Source organism: Rutidosis leptorrhynchoides, chromosome 8, assembly GCF_046630445.1.
Source record: "Rutidosis leptorrhynchoides isolate AG116_Rl617_1_P2 chromosome 8, CSIRO_AGI_Rlap_v1, whole genome shotgun sequence".
Taxonomy (NCBI): domain Eukaryota; kingdom Viridiplantae; phylum Streptophyta; class Magnoliopsida; order Asterales; family Asteraceae; genus Rutidosis; species Rutidosis leptorrhynchoides.
Window position 1 is genome coordinate 276,483,412 of NC_092340.1, and position 14,026 is coordinate 276,497,437.

Sequence of the window (14,026 nt, forward strand, 5' to 3'; positions counted from 1 at the left end):
CTCGGGCATCCTAGGCGTTGATGTTGAAAGTTCAACGGCGTGCGTTGGGGTTGATTTCTTCTTTGGGCACACATTCCTAAAATGACCCAGTTGACCACATTCGAAGCAAGCACCCGTCCTGTGTGCGTTGGGCATCATTCGAGCGACGGGGGTGGTACTTCCACAACGTTTGGTGACGTGACCACTTCCTTGGCGCCGGTGGCGAAACCTGCCACATCCTTCAAAGTGATGCTTGTGGCATTCGTTACAAAAAGGTAGTTTTCCGGCATAGCCTTTCTTGTCGTTGGAGGTGAAAGGCTTCTTGGCTGGGTTGTTATTATTGTTGTGGTTGCTAAATTGAGAGGCTCCCCATGTTCTTTTGTTGTTACTCGGGTGGTTCTCGACCATTGGTGCCGGTGCTTCCATTTCATTCACCGTTTCCAAAGTTTGGTGGGCCTTTGCTAAAGCCTCTTGTAGGTTAGTGGGTTGGGATGTCATTACCCCGTGTTGAATGCTCTTAGGGAGGCCATCCATGTAAAGTTCGACTCTTAGGGATTCGGGAGTCATGAGATTGGGACACATTGAGGCTAGTTCGGTAAACCGTTGATTATAAGCTTCGAGGTCATTCCCGACCGTTTTTAAATTCCTTAGACCCTGTTCGAGCCTTCGAGTCTCGTCGCGCAGAAAATATTTGGTGATCATTCTTTCTCTTAATTCGGTCCATGAGAGTGTGTGGGCTCCATCGATACCCACCGATTGTACGTACTTGTTCCACCACGAGAGAGCAATGCCGGTGAAAGTGAGGGTGGAAAACTTGACCTTATCTTGGTCTCGACAACCGCTTGTGTTAAAAACGGTCTCCATTTGTTCAAACCATCGGGTGAGAACAACCGGTCCTCCGGTTCCATCGAAAGTGGGAGGGTTGTACTTCATGAAGTTCTTGTAGGAGCAACCTTCGCTTGAATTACCGGCTCCACGATTGGTGTTGTTAGAAAAGTGATCGGCCACGGCCGTGCCCACGGCGGTGGTTATCATGCATTGAAGAGCTTGTTCTAGAGTTTCGAGAGGAGTATTGTGTTGACCTTGGTGAGCCATTGTTCCTTCATGACACAAGAATATCGTTGGTTAGTATTTTCAACAATACTAACCGGAGTATGGAATAAGGATAAAGAGAAAATTTTCCTTGACTCGCCTTAAATTCTCTATGTCATAGTGTCGGAACGTCCATGTGAATCACCGTAATATAATCCCGGAAATTATATTACCCTGATTCTCATGTGCATTTAACATTACTTCATAAAGTCAAGGTGGCGCATCAACAAAATTTATCAACGTAAGATCAAGATCGAATACGAGTTAGATATGATAGAAGAGTTCGAGTATAAATGCACAAATAGTCAAGTAATTCCTACTTCAGTCTATATGCCGGTTGTAGTCTAGATTCACCGATGTACCCTATGACTCGGGGTGGACACAAATGAACTCTAAATCCCTACAACCAATGCTCTGATACCACTTGTAGCGACCCCGACAAATCGTCAAGTGACGGCGTCGTCTACGTAGGTCCCATTGCATGGTCATAAGTCTTTAAGACAAAGTTTGACCAAAATATGTCGCCTTCATTTCAAAATAAAGATTGTTTCCAAAGTTTACAAGAATTGTTCAACCAAAAGTTAAGTTACAAGGTTATAAGTACAAAGGAAATCTAGGCGACACGGTTTAAAGTAAAGTCATAAGACGCTCCATGAAAAGCATGTATACTCGACATCCAATGCAAGTATCAAATAATGAGCGGAAGCATGTATCACATATCGTGCAAGACCTGAGAAAAACATAGAAATCTGTCAACGAAAACGTTGGTGAAATCATAGGTTTAAGTAAGTTTGTGAGTAAAAGTAAAGTAAGTCGAACCACAAGGTTTGCAAAGTTGAAATAATAGTAATACATTCTAAAAGTTAATATTCACGAGCACCCAATTATCAAAGCTTAACATTCCATCCATTGTATACCCCATCCATAGTGCTAGAACAAACATTGATTCTCGAAAATATATTTCATCCGTAGACGGTAGCGAACCGTCAAAGATGAGGGTTGTCAACCCATATGGCCATATAACATAAGTTCTCGCTTACACCATCTGATGTAACTAATGATAATCGGATTGAGGATTTTCGTTCTAAACTCGTATGTAGAATGTTTGTTTTCCCGTTCTTGTGTTCACTTAGTTCAAAAGAATCGTTTATGTTTTCTCATCCCAAAAGTAAGTTTAAAAGAGTAAAAGTGGGACTATGATCTCACCTTGTATGCACGAACAAAAAGTACTTCGACAAGTAACGTGTGCAAAGAACAATGCTAGTCTTGACCTAAACAAATAGGTTGTATCAATAACGATAGTCACGAAGGGTCAAAGATGTTCAATTAGTCCTATGGCTCGTTACGACTCGATTAATATAGCACGTGGATCAATTTGTCAAGTTTCATGCACGACACAAGTAGTTAAGCATGTTAGAACGATTGTATAATCGTTTGGTTAAGTTTGACTAAAAGTCAAACTTGGTCAAAGTCAAAGTCAACGGGGTCGGGTCGGGTGTCCGACAATTTTCTCATGATGAGAAGTCATATACGAGCATAATAGTCAAGTTTCATGGTAAACGGGGTTATAGTAAAGCGGGAAACATTTTTGTGACATGAAAAACAAAGACAAAATGAGCTGGGCAGTATGCGCGGCGCGCTATGGGTTGCGCGGCGCGCACCCAAGTGTAAATCCTGGTCAGAACTTAACCACGAAGGCAAACATCTGGGATTTCTAATTCTGCGCGGCGCGCGGGTATATACGCGGCGCGCAATACCTGGGAAACATGCAGTTTGCAGAAAAATGGTCCAAGTCACGAACCAAAATACAATTTAACACATCTCATGCACCGAAAACACTTAAAACGCATATCATATATCATTAGAAAGGTAATTTGACAAGGAGAATAACTAAACGCATTTACTCAATCAAAACCAAACAAACTCATATCAAAATCACCATTAATGCTCATCATTTATTACTCCAATTTCATAAATGCCATATTATGATTCGGGAAATTAATGCACATGTGTAATACGCCGTTTTGAAGATAATCAAGCATACAATACAACTAAACGCAAACAAAACAACATGGCAATCATTCAATGCATCTAAGATTCATTTCAAGTTCATCAAACCCTAAACTAAATTCACCAAATTTCATAATCAAGTTTAGGAGGTTTCCTTAATCAAACTTTACATCAAAATAAAGCTAGTAACACTAGGAGCATAATTAAAACATGAAGTCTTAGCATCTAACAACATATAAACACTCAAATCTCAAGGTTAAGCATGTTATCTTTCAATATGAACTAGTTACATCAAAATAACAAGAACAAGCATACAAATCACATAATCATACTAGACTTGAGCCATAGACACTAATCAACAACCTTTTAACTCAAAAATCTCAAGAACACATAAAATTAGTGATTTTAGAAAGTTACCTAAATGAAATGAGATTGGTATGGAATCGAAGAGGAGATCACGAGGAGTTCGAATATGTAATTTGTTTGGCCCGAAGCTTGATCGTTTGAATATGGATGATGAATTGCTTTATGAAGAATTTGAGAAAAATATGAAAGTGTTAGATGAAAAGGAAAATGAAAATGAAGAAATGAGGTGGAAGTGTTGACTAGTCAAGTGGCTAGTCACCACTTTAGTGTTTTGGCAAAACAAGTCCCTCTACTTCCAATCGGGTGCGTTAAATTACCTAAACAAGATAAATCGAAACGCGTATTAACGGGAGATGTTATAAACATATAACGGAGTTTAAAATAGTTAAACGGAAAAGTTGACGGAAAAAGGCGGGATGTTACACCGTTTTTGCTAGAACGAGATATGATCGAAATTTGTCAAAAGCAAAGACAATAGCAAGGAGTTCTTTTTCAGTAGTTGTATAGTTCGTTTGTGCTCCTTGTAACGTCTTACTAGCATAATATATAGGTTGAAATCGTTTTTCAATCCTTTGTCCTAAAACGGCTCCCATTGCAAAATCACTTGCATCGCACATTAGTTCAAATGGTAGATTCTAATTTGGTGTTATCATGATCGGCGCATTTGTGAGTTTCTCTTTAAGAATATTAAAAGATTTGATACATTCATCTGAAAATATGAATGGAGCATCTTTTTCTAGGAGTTTATTCATAGGAGTGGCAATTTTAGAAAAATCTTTTATGAAACGTCGGTAAAAACCGGCATGCCCTAGAAAACTCCTAACTCCTCTAACATTGGTGGGATGTGGAAGTTTAGCAATTACATCTACTTTAGCTCTATCCACTTCAATTCCTTCTTTTGAAATTTTATGACCAAGAACGATGCCTTCTTTAACCATGAAATGACATTTCTCCCAATTAAGAACTAGATTTGATTGTTCGCATCTAATAAGCATTCGTTCCAGATTAACTAGACATGATTCAAATGTATCACCGAAGACTGAAAATTCATCCATGAAAACTTCCATGCATTCTTCTATCATGTCGTGAAAAATCGCCATCATACACCTTTGAAAGGTTGAAGGGGCGTTGCAAAGTCCAAATGGCATGCGTTTGTAAGCAAAAGTACCATAAGGGCACGTGAATGTGGTTTTCTCTTGGTCCTCGGGTGCTATTGGAATTTGAAAATATCCGGAAAATCCATCTAGGAAACAATAGTAACTATTTCCGGCTAATCATTCCAACATTTGATCTATGAAAGGTAAGGGAAAGTGATCTTTTCTAGTGGCGTCATTTAATTTTCTATAATCAATACACACACGCCATCCTGTTACAGTCCTAGTAGGAATAAGCTCATTTTTCTCATTTGTAATGACAGTCATGCCACCCTTCTTAGGCACGCATTGAACTGGGCTTACCCATGGACTATCAGAAATTGGATAAATTAAACATGCATCTAGCAGTTTAATAATTTCTTTTTTAACTACATCTTGCATATTAGGATTTAGTCTTCGTTGGCGTTACACATACATTTTATGACCTTCTTCCATAAGGATTTTATGTGTGCAATACGAAGGACTTATTCCTTTAATATCATGAATCTTCCATGCAATGGCTGGTTTATGAGCTTTCAACACAGAAATGAGTTGTGATTTCTCATTTTCAGTAAGAGAAGATGATATTATTACAGGTAATTCAGATTCACCATGTAAATAAGCGTATTCCAAATGGTTTGGAAGTGGCTTTAACTCTAATTTCGGAGGTTCTTCTATCGATGATTTATATCGATATCTGTCTTCTTCTTTTAGCATTTGAATTTCTTCTGTTGTTGGTTCATATCCATTAGCTATAAGTGTAGCTAACATTTCAGCTTCATCAATTGGTTCATTACCTTCTCCTAAAGAACATTCTCCTGTTCCTTGTAATTCTGAAAATTCTTCTAATAATTCTGCATGTGCATCTATAGTTTGAATATAATAACATGTATCATCTGCAGATTGTGGTTGTTGCATTGCTCTATCAACTGAAAAGGTAACACTCTCATCCTCTATACTTAGGGTCAGTTTCTTACCGAACACGTCTATCATTGCTTTAGCCGTGTTTAAGAATGGTCTTCCTAATATGAGAGGAACTTGAGAATCTTCTTCCATGTCCAGAACAACAAAATCTACTGGAAATACTAAAGTACCAACTTTAACTAGCATGTTCTCCATTATCCCTCTAGGATATTTTATTGATCTATCGGCTAGTTGTATGCTTATTCTGGTTGGTTTCAATTCTCCAAGGTCTAGTTTAGCGTATAGTGAATACGGCATTAAATTTATACTAGCACCTAAATCTGCCAATGCTTCTATTGAACTAAGACTACCCAGAAAACATGGAATTGTGAAACTTCCTGGATCAGATAGTTTTTCTGGTATCTTATTCAACAGCACTGCTGAACAATTAGCGTTTATAGTAACAGCCGAGAGTTCTTCCATTTTCTTTCTATTTGAGATTAGATCTTTCAAGAATTTAGCATATCTAGGCATTCCTGAAATCACATCAATGAAAGGAAGATTTACATTTATCTGTTTAAACATATCCAAGAATTTGGATTGCTCGGCTTCAAGTTTCTCTTTCTTCATTTTACTCGGGTAAGGAAGTGGTGGTTGGTATGGTTTAACATAAGGTTTAGCCTTAACTGTGTTATCTTCATTAACCTTTTCAACTACCGGTTCTTTTTCCTTATCTTGATCAGGTTGTGGTTCTTGTGGAGTAGGAATAGCTTCTTCAGAAGTTACAGGTATTTCAGGTGGTTTAAGTGTTGTACCACTTCTTGTGGTAATAGCTTTAGCTGTTTCATTCCGGGGGTTAGCATTTGTATCACTAGGTAAACTTCCCGGTTTTCTTTCACCTATTAACCTTGCTAGGTTACTTACTTCTTGTTCTAGATTTTGAATAGAAGCTTGTTGATTTCTAAATGCTTGAGCATTTTGTTCATTAGTTTGTTTCTGAGATGTGAAAAATTGAGTTTGAGTTTCAACTAGCTTCGTCATCATATCTTCTAAATTCGGCTTTTTATCATCGGTTTGTTGTGGTGGTTTGTTTTGAAAATTAGGTCTTTGCTGATTGTAAGTATTATTGGATACTTGTTGATTGCTAGGACCTTGTTGGTTGTTGTATGGAATATTTCGGTTATAACTCTGGTTTTGATTGTAAATCGGTCTCGGCGGTTGATAATCATTCTGATAATTATTTCCAGGCCTTTGGTTTATGTATGAAATATTCTCTCTTTGTTCCATTGTTAATTCAATACTGAGACAATCTTTTATCAAATGTGGTCCTCCACACTGCTCACAACTAATTCGTATTGAGTGAATATCTTTAGTCATCTTTTCCATTCGTCTCTCCACAGCATCTATCTTTGCGGAAATGGAATCTAAGTCATGGCTAGAATCGGCTCTAGCTGCTTTAGATGATCTAACAATATCTTTTTCTTGGTGCCACTCATGTGAGTGGGAAGCAGTGTTATCAATAATTTTGTAAGCATCAGTTTCGGTTTTCTTCATAATAGAACCACCAGCTGCTATATCTATGTCTTTCCTTGTAGTGATGTCGCATCCTTGGTAGAATATTTGTACTATTTGACAGGTGTCTAAACCATGTTACAGACATCCTCTTAACAACTTTCCATATCTAGTCCATGCCTCATATAGGGTTTCATTTGGCTTCTGTGTAAACGTAACAATTTCTGCTTGAAGTCTTACGGCTTTAGATGCAGGAAAGAATTGTTTAAGAAATTTGTCAACTAAAACATCCCATGTATCAATCGCCCCTTCAGGTAACGATTCCAACCAATCTTTGGCTTCTCCCTTTAAAGTCCAGGGAAATAACATGAGATATATCTGTTCATCCTCCACTTCTCGGATTTTAAATAGTGTGCAGATCCTATTAAAGGTACGTAGATGTTCATTTGGATCTTCCTTCGGCGCACCACTAAATTGGCATTGATTAGTCACCATGTGTAGAATTTGTCCTTTGATTTCATAATCTGGCGCATTAATGTCTGGATGAGTAATTGCGTGACCTTGGCCAGTGCGTTTAGCTCTCATTCGGTCTTCCATACTTAAAGGTTCCAGATTCTCCATAATTGAATTTGTTGAATCGGAATCACTAGAGGATTCTGATTTAATGGTTCGTTCCTCAACAATCTCTGTTTGAATGATTGGTGGTTCCGGAGGAAAGTTTAATGGTTCAGGATCTACGAACCGTTCCTGAATATTCTCCGGATTCTCAATTGTGAGGTCGGGTTCAAGAAATGGATTATCGGAAATTTGAACTGAAGTACTTGGTCGACTGGATGACGATTCTAAAGAAAAATCAACGGCAGTAATATTTGCTAAATGTCTTGATCTAGTTACAGGTGGTGAACGTACAAAAGGTGGTGAACGTCTTGCTCGGTGCATTCACTGAATATCCTATTAGTTTTTAAAAGGAAAGAAAAATTATAATAAGTTATCCAATCAATAGACTTTTCTGATTTTGCCCACGTTTCGAATAGCCAAAAGATGCAGCAGAGGGGCAGGATTCATTTGGTCTCAATATAATTGAGGACTGTTTGGCTCCAATAACCCGGTCCACGTACAAATCCAACTATTACTACAAACCAGAAAATTTTGATGTCTATCAATTTAACCACTTAAAATAAATTTTCATAATTTTAAGAAATTTAGATAAGAAGTAGAATAAAAATCTATGTCCTAAAACTAGAATAGCGAGAAATAAGAAAGAAAAAGAGTTCGTCGAAAAAGGTCGAAAAAGAAAAATGGTTGAAAAATAAAAGGTGACGGAAAAATAAAAGGTGCTTATAAAACTTAAAAATACTTGACTAACCTAACCTTATTACTACAACTAACTTAAAATTATAATCGCAAATTGAGATTACTAATTGGAATGATAATTGATACATAGGTAAAAGTCGTCTAAAAATATTAAAGCTTACAGGAAAAACTAAATCCCAAATGGAAATAACTTAAAAAGAAACTAAAATTTAAAAAGGCGTCGCAAAATTCTAAAGCACCTAAATCTTAGTCTAAAGAAAAAGCACTTACGGAATTCTACGGCAAAGCCTAAAAATCTAGAAGTAAAAATAACTATGGCAAAAACTAAGTTTAAAACTAAATATGAGTTAAAAATACAAATATTACGCTAAAACAATTAAAAGGGGATAAAATATAAAAATATACAAAAAGTTGTAAAAATTACAATTTTTATAAAAATATTATTTTTATATTATTTATTTATTAAAACTATTAATTTTACAAATTAATTAAACTAATTAAACTAAAATATAAATTAAATAAAAAATAACTTAAAATAAAACTAATTATAATAATAATAATAATTAGGGTTAATAATAATTATAATTAATAATTATCCGTAATAAATGCAGTTTAGGGTTTCTGTCGGTGTCAGAGTCTCTCCGCGACTTGCGGTATTCGATGCAGCAAACCCCGCGAGTCGCGGGGTTCCAGTTTTCAACTCTGGAACAGTTTAAAACTTTACGCGTTTTTTTTTATTATTATTTTCTGTTTTTATATTTTCTGTTTTAAAATCTAATTAAAATATTTATATAATTTAAATAAAACTTATCTTTAATAACTAAGATAAAAATAAAATACTTTATAACAATCTAAAAAAAATAGATTTATATATATTTATATTTTTTTTTATATTATATTAGCGTTGCGCTTCCGGCTTTTAAGAAGATTCCCCGGCAGCGGCGCCAAAAATACTTGATGTTAAAGCTAAGGGGTATAAAATATTATTAAATTTTACAAGAAAATACTATTAAATACGATACAATTTTACACAAGATATTTATTTATTTAGAGAATGGATATACTTAAACCTTGCTACAACACTTATAGGCAGTGTACCTAATCGTACAGTAGTGTAGTTTTTAGTAAGTCCGGTTCGTTCCACAGGGAATCTTTTTAAACAAAGTTTAACGCTATATTAGTTTACTTTTATAAAAATACAAATATATATATATAAGTAATATTATTATTATAAAGGGGGGTTTTTACCGTTTAATGACCGGTTTGTCGATTTTAAAACTTTAGTCGCAGTTAAAACCAAATGTAAAATATTAAAAATAAATACAAGACTTAAATTAAAGCATAAAGTAAATAACGATAATGAAATTGCGAATAATAAAAGTGCGATAAAATAAATTTGCGATTATTAAAAAGTACAATAATTAAAAATGCAATTAAAATATAATAACAATAAAAATGCGATAATTAGAAGTGCAATTAAATATAAAATAAAGGAAATTAAATATGAAATAAAAAAATTATGCTTATTTAAACTTCCGTAATCATGATGTTTGACGTGTTGATTTTAGTTTTATTGCCCATGGGTTAATTGTCCTTTGTCCTGGATTATTTAATATGTCCGTCTGGTTTTTGTCCATAACAGTCCATCAGTCATAAATATAAAGTGCGAGTATCCTCGTCAAATTATCCTTATACCCGAAGTTAAATATTCCAACTAATTGGGGATTCGAATTGTAACAAGGTTTTAATACTTTGTTTAATGAATACACCAGGTTATCGACTGCGTGTAAACCAAGGTTTTACTACTTTGTTAACAATTACACCAATTACCCTTGAGAATAATTCACCCCTGTTTCAACAAGTCTATTAACTATTAATCCAGTTCCGTATCCGGTAAAATGAATAATTATTGGTATTTATAGATATCCCGCCCACCGTACCCAGTCAAGCGTATGTGGTTATATATAAATACGTCGAATTATAAGTTTGTATATTAAATTAACAAGGTATTGTTTAGTTAATATAAAACCCATTAATAGCCCATAGTCTAATTTCCACAAGTGTCGTTCTTTTGTCCAAACCTCAATTATGGTACAAAGCCCAATTACCCTAATTTTAGTAATTAGCCCAACATCATGATTACTTCGGATTAAATAAGCATAATAATAACTTAGCTACGAGACATTAATGTAAAAAGGTTGAACATAACTTACAATGATTAAAAATAGCGTAGCGTTACACGGACAGAATTTCGACTTACACCCTTACAACATTCGCTAACATACCCTTATTATTAGAATTAAAATTAAAATTAAAATTAAAATATAAATATAAATATATACGATATAGATAGAGAGATTGATATATGATTATCAAAAATGCTCAGAATTCGGTTGGCTTTATAGGGAGTTTCAAAGTTTGGGGCTCCGCGACTCGCGGCCCTTTTGGCCTTCAAACTCCGCGAGTCGCGGAGTTTGAGAATACAGCTCACATTCTTTGGAGTCTTTCTTGCCGACGATTTATTTATAAATATAATATATATATAATTAATATAATTAATTATATATTATATTATATTTATATACATAGTTAACTTGTAATTTTTAGTCCGTTGCGTCGAGCGTTGAGAGTTGACTCTGGTCCCGGTTCCGGATTTTCGAACGTCCTTGCGTACAATTTTATATTTTGTACTTTGTGTTTTGAATCTTGTACTCTTGTAATTTCGAGACGTTTCTTATCAATAATTGGAACCTCTTCGATTGTCTTTTGTACTTTTGAGCTTTTTGGTTGTTTGCGTCTTCAATTCGTCGAATCTGTCTTTTGTCTTCACCTTTTATTATTTAAACGAATATCACTTTTAAATAGAACAATTGCAACTAAAAGCTTGTTTTTCTTGAGGAATAATGCTATGAAATATATGTTCGTTTTTAGCATTATCAAAAACCTAAAAAAAATAAAAATTCAGAATGGGGGGAGAAGACTAGTTCTTTAGGGTCTGCTAGGGAAAGACCATTCGGGTTCCATTCTCGAGAACTACATGAAAACAGAAAATCTAACTCTAACAGAAATATATAAACCTCCCTACACTTAGTTAAAATTTTGATTAACATTATTTTCAATTGGATCATCAACAACTTGTATATCTTTGACTTTTACTTCAATCCATTTGTTGATTTCCTCCGTAGCTTTCACAAATTCAACTAACATCGCCTTTTCTTTTGGCGATAAATTGGATACTAATCGGTTACATAACTTAAAGTTTCCCTTAATCTTAGCATCGTGAATCCGTTTATAAAGTTTCTTCGTTGAACTGTTAAAAATGGGTTCATCTAATTTTGTATCATCAACGGGATTCTTTGTGATTGGATCATCATTAAGTGTTTCTTCATCTTTCCCACACTTATGCGTTTTTATTGGTTTAACAGTTTTGGTTGGTGGAGATCTAAACTTTCGGTTCACAAAAGTGATCGATGTATCACCATCCCTAAGTGTCATTCTACCTTCTCTTACATCAATGAATGCCTTGGTGGTTGCTAAAAATGGGCGACCTAGAATTAGAGGAATATCAAGGTTTTCCTCCATATTAATCACTATGAAGTTTGTAACAAAGGTCAAACTTCCTACGTTAACAAGTAAATTATTTGCTATTCCAACCGGGTGTTTAATGGTTTGGTCAAATGATTGAACACCTATTTTGGTTGGTTTTAATTTACCCATGCCTAATCTTATGTATAAGGAAAGAGGCATAATATTTGCACTTGCTCCTAAATCTGCGAGTTCATTATATACAGCACCATCATTAAGCAAGCAAGAAATGATAAATTCACCCGGGTCTCCTGCTTTAGTAAGTCGAGTTGGTTTGTAAACCTTTTTCGGGTGTTCTTTTCTTGGTTCTTTCACTTCTATTTGAACTTCTTGTTCACATTTTTCTTCATTTCTTGGAATGGGAGGTTTGTATAAGAATTCTTCTTCATCACTCAAATTTGAATCCTCCCTATTTTTCAATTTTTATTTTTCATATGTTGTTGATAACATATTTATGTTTTCATTTTGAAGGTTTTCTTGGATGGTAAAATTATGATTGACTTCATTGTCAACTTCCATCGGACCATGTATGTAATGTTTAACTCTGTGACCATTAACTTTAATTTCAATCCCATTTGAATTTATTAACTCTACTGTTCCGTATGGGAAAACTCTTTTGACTATAAATGGTCCAGACCATCTTGATTTCAATTTTCCAGGAAATAGCTTGAATCGTGAATTGAAAAGAAGAACTCTGTCTCCTTCTTTAAATTCTTTTGAACTTCTGATTCTTTTATCATGCCATTTCTTCGTTATTTCTTTATAGATTAACGAATTTTCGTATGCTTCATGTCTTAATTCTTCTAATTCGTTTAGTTGACTTAATCGTAGACGTCCAGCTTCATGTAAATCAAGATTACATGTCTTCAAAGCCCAAAATGCTTTGTGTTCAATTTCTACTGGAAGATGACATGCTTTTCCGTAAATGAGTTTAAAAGGTGTGGTTCCAATTGGAGTTTTGTAGGCTGTTCTAAAAGCCCAGAGTGCATCCTCCAATTTTATGGACCATTCCTTCGGATTTGATCATACGGTTTTCTCTAGAATACATTTTAATGCTCGGTTGGTATTTTCAACTTGTCCACTTGTTTGTGGATAATATGCGGTGGAGATTTTATGAGTTACTCCATATCTTTTAAGAACTTTCTCAAGTTGATTGTTACAAAAATGAGTACCCCGATCACTTATTAAAGCTTTCGGTGTTCCAAACCTTGCAAAAAGATGTTTTAAAAAGTTGACTACAACTCGTGCATCGTTAGTTGGGAGAGCTTGTGCTTCCGCCCATTTAGATACATAATCAATGGCTACGAGAATGTAGAGATTATTATGAGATTTTGGAAATGGACCCATAAAGTCAATACCCCAAATGTCAAATACTTCAAATACTTGAATGACATTTTGTGGCATTTCATCACGTTGACTTATTTTTCTGGCACTTTGACATGCATCACAGGATTTGCAAAGAAGGTGTGCGTCTTTGTAAATTGTAGGCCAATAGAATCCAGCATCATAAACTTTTCTTGCCGTGAGTTGAGGCCCATAATGCCCTCATGTTGGTCCTGTGTGACAATGGTTTAGGATTTGACTAGCTTCATCTCCGAATACACATCGGCGTATTATTCCATCGGGACAACTTTTAAACAAATGTGGATCTTCCCAAAAATAGTGTTTTATATCACTAAAGAATTTCTTTCGTTTTTGGTACGATAATCCTTTTTCAAGGAATCCACATACTAAGTAGTTTGCATAGTCTGCAAACCATGGAATTTCATTATGATCTATCTTCAATAGATATTCATCAGGAAAGTTGTCTTGTATGGCCGATTCATTTAGAACTTCTAATTCGGGATTTTCAAGACGAGAAAGATGATCAGCGGCAAGATTTTCTGCTCCCTTTTTATCTCGGATTTCAATATCAAACTCTTGTAAGAGTAAGATCCAACGGATTAATCGTGGTTTAGCATCTTGCTTCAAAAATAGGTATCTAAGAGCAGAATGGTCGGTATAGACCACCGTTTTAGCTAGAACGAGATATGAACGAAATTTGTCAAAAGCAAAGACAATAGCAAGGAGTTCTTTTTCAGTAGTTGTGTAATTTGTTTGTGCTCCTTGTAACGTCTTACTAGCATAATAAA